This window comes from Columba livia, chromosome 17 (genome assembly GCF_036013475.1).
Source record: "Columba livia isolate bColLiv1 breed racing homer chromosome 17, bColLiv1.pat.W.v2, whole genome shotgun sequence".
NCBI classification, from domain to species: Eukaryota; Metazoa; Chordata; class Aves; order Columbiformes; family Columbidae; genus Columba; species Columba livia.
Window position 1 is genome coordinate 9,935,656 of NC_088618.1, and position 4,165 is coordinate 9,939,820.

Here is a 4,165-nt window from a genome sequence, read left to right on the forward strand (position 1 = left end):
CTCTGCAGGCTGCATGCGTTCATTTCCTGGAGACAGACAGAGACCGTGAGTGCACAGAGAACCAGCCTGTATTGCTTGTATCTCAAAACCTTTATCTTTTCAGAGACAGTTCCTGCCTTTGCCCATCTCCACAGCTCTAAATGAAAGCGCCTGGTGTCATGGGCAGGTTGCAACGTGTATCAGGATGGTCTTATTTTGATAGGAAAATCATTTTTGTGGGGCTGTGTGATGAGATTTCTTGGATTCTTTTAGCGTAAGTGGATGGACCAAGAAGTATCTATGTGGAATTTGGTGTTGTTCTCACTGAATACCTGGAAGGCAGCGATAATAAAAATGAGACAGGGTATATAAATGTATTTTTGCAGTGCTTCTGGCCTGCCTATCTCAGGTGCTGGGTCATTTGTCAAATGCACTGTTCTAACTCAACATCATTTTATTCTAAAGAAATAAGTGAAGTATGAGGTGAAACTTTGTTCCTTCCTGGTCTTTTTGCCTCCTTGTGGTGTTGCCAGGTTGAGCCCCAGCTTTATTAAAGAACGGCAAACTCAAGACCAAAATAACAACCGAGGAGGTTTGCCCTATTTTGTAAACATACTTAAGGAACGGTTTGCCTTTGTAAACAGATGTAAAAAAATAGTCTATGTGCATATATAAGAGTGATGAAAAAGGCTCTCTCTGCATGCCTATGGCATGTGTGCAACCCAAAGAGAGAATAAAGAGGTTTGCCTTTCTACAAAGGAAAGAAAGGGCAACTTCCTAAAATAAGCAACTCCTCCCACAGCCTTCGGGCAAACACCTGTGGAGAACGGCTTCCCCAATGGTTCTATCTGCTTTCAGGTCAGATAAGAGAATAAAACCCAGAGGTGAGAGCTCTGCATTGTAAATGTCCCTGAATCCCCCGTTTTTATGAGGAAACACTAGTAGCTCTACTGAGAGATTTGGTCTCTTTCTCTGCTCCCATGTTGAATTACAAAGAGACTCATCACAAAACGGGGCTCTGCTGTTATGCTGATGAGTCCCATCCCATTCCCAAACCCCAAATAGATAAGAAAACAGATGTTTTTATGTGTACAAGTTTACAACCTTACTGCCTTTCCATTGGCATGGGATATGGGTTGCTTGCTTATAATGGGTTGTTGTGCTACTAAGACATGGTGTATTTTTGAGAGAAATTGAAATTTTGCATATTTAAATGCAACTCTGTGACCTCATGCTTTCCACAACAGAATCTACCTCTTAATCTGATAATATTCCATGAAGATAAAACAGCAGCGTTCTGAGCCGTCACTTCTGTTTGTGAAATCAGCTTCCATGGTGAGTGGAAGGTTGGGACAGGGATATTTAGTAGTCCTGCCCAGTTCACTGGAGGTTAATTGGAACAGATATCAGAACAGAAGATTTTATTCTCTTTGACTCAGATTGCCGGATGTTTTGCTGCTGCCTTTTTCAAGTTTCTCATGCAGATAAACCCTTATTTTTAGATTGACATTTTCTAGCAAGAATGAATGTTGGTTTATCTGGCTGCTTAGCTTTGCTAGTTACTGCTGTGCACAGTGGTGAGTTGAGAAACAAGAAATCTACAAAGGTACTTTGATACCTTGAAAAACAAACAAACACATTCCATTTTTCTTCCCGCATTAATGATTATTTGTGCTTTTCATGTACAGGTTTTTCAGCACCACACATGTAGAACTCAAGAACATCTTAGGAGTGTCCATGCATATCCCTCTTCATGATTCCTTCCTCTTGAATACTACTTCATCATGTATATATTGCAGCTTTCAAAGCACTTTGCAGACATTTAATCCTTTCTGCCTCTGTGACATAAGTGCTATTAACATGGGAAACTGAGGCAGAAGCTTGCCTAAGATCAAACAACAAATTGGTCAAAGAATTCAGAGGAAGGTTCCTCTTCTTGCCTCAAAGCGTCAACCTCTGTGTTCTCAGAGCAGATCACAGTATCTTTTAAAATAACTTCCCTTCCTCCACCCTTAAAAATGCATGCTCTGGTTTCTGTCAGCAGCAGTCTGTAGAAAAACAGAGTGCAACCGGGGGCTGAAACATCTTTGCACAGCTGTACCTTATTCCTAACAATACTGCTACGGGTTTGTGGTGCCTTGCTAGGAGACACCCCCGCTGGGTAGCAGGTACAGCAGTGTCCGTGATTTCAGAGGGCTCCAACTGGAAAAAGAGCTGAGGGCTGTGGTCCACGCTGCATCCCTGACAACAGCCACAGTGCACCGGTGTGAACGCAAGTGTCTACGGGCTGTGGGGCCCATCAAACTGCTGAGGCAATTGTGGAAAGCCACTGCACGGTTTGTGGCAAACAGGACAAAGAAGTGTTGCTGTCAGAGGGGACTCAGTGTGTGGAATTTCTTAAGTCAGTGATTGCTGAGAGTATTTAGCGCTAATCTCTTAATGCTAGAAAAGTGTCGCTGCAGTGCTGCTCGCCCAGTGAACAATAGGACCCTGGTTGCTCGCTCGCCTTTTCTTACAGCCCACACAGAAAGCTCATCTGAGAAGGCACTTTGAATTAGCGGAGCAAACTCTGAACCAGTTCAAATATCACATATGGTTGTTTTGCTTCCGCAGACTTCCTTGTTAGTCCTGGGAGGCTGTGGCTGGCGCTTGCGGAGCCGTGGCTCGGGCTGGCAGCTGGAGGGGGCGGGGAAGCGCTCCTGAGCATGTCCGCGGGGGGACGCGACAGCGCGGTCGGTCCTGTGGCTCCGCACCGACTCCTTTGTAGTGACTGTCTCTGTCTGGATGTCTGGTTATACTCCGTTTCGCAAACTCAACATCTGATCCTTTTGTTACAGCCCTGATTTTTTTTTTCTTCTATTCAGATTGTTTCTAGGTTAGGAATAACACATTTGTTTCTGATTCCTACATCGTTGCCCACAGGAGGCTTTTTACAGGTGAGACCCACAGTTATTTTCATGATCCAGATAGAAGCAACAAAGGAGTAAAAAAACCTGCTTTTGTTGGAGTTGCAAGTACTTAATAGTGTTTAGTAGCATTTGATGCTTACAGATTTTAACCTTTAAGCACAAATTGCTCTAATTATTCTGTTTGTGGTGGTGGATGAGGCCTCAGAGTTATTATCTTCTTTCTCGGGTGTTGCAATTTATGGAGGAAGTCGAAAAATAGGAGAAGTGGTGAACTGGAATGAAAAAAAGTTTAGAAAAGCTAGTTTTGAGGAAAAATTGGCAGCATTATTTTTGTTTGCCTAGAAAGAAGAAAGGGGAGGCTGCAGGGACATGACGTATGCCCTGTTACAAGGAGGGCAATGGTCAACTTTTTCCATTTTAAGCAATCCACATTAAGTTGGCTAGGAAAGAATACTTCGATTAGAAAATTTGTTTTGCTTAGTTCCCCCCAGCATCATATTTAGTGAGATTAGGTAATAAAGTATGTTCTTTCACAGGAGTTTAGAAGAACTGTTGCCTGGGAAGATCTGAACATACATGGCTGCGGCCACACAAGGTGGGTGCGTTTGAGATCTCGCCGAGTCCTTCCAGAGCCGTACATGTGCAGCCTCCCTTGGCACAGTATGCTGTGCTATATGGAACCTTCCTTGGGTTGGTTTTGTCTTTCTTTAAGGAAACTCCCCATACACGAGTGGAACAAACAAACAAGAAAGAGCAACTGACAGACAGGAGGGAGAAAAAGCAGACATTGTTCATTCCGGAACCCGTATAAATAAACAGCAGAAAGGTACCAGCTCACAGCTGAAACTGGTTCGCACTGAGTTTAAGGAGGATGCTTGATGTCCCTCATTCCTAAAAAGAGCATATCCGTTCTCCTGTGAAGTGTTTGTGGATGTGTCTATGCATTATGGTATCTGTATGTGTATATAACTACAGATTTTTACATGTAAACTATCTGAGGGTGTAGTTGCAGAGCTGTTAGCTTATAGTTTGGGTAGCTAATTTAAAATCAAGTCCTAGGAAGTACCGTCAGGTTTAATCTCTAAAACTGTAGCAAGAAGAGCAAATCCATTCCCAAACAGAAGAAAGAGCAACGGAGTCTGCCTTTGCCAGCTGCCACCTGGCATCCTATTAAACTTAACTCTGTGAAACTGCCAGGCGTAAATCTTCCCTCGTCCTGGAGATGAAAGAGGAAAAAAATATGCATAGAAGTCAGTCATGGAAAAGACTTTGATCTT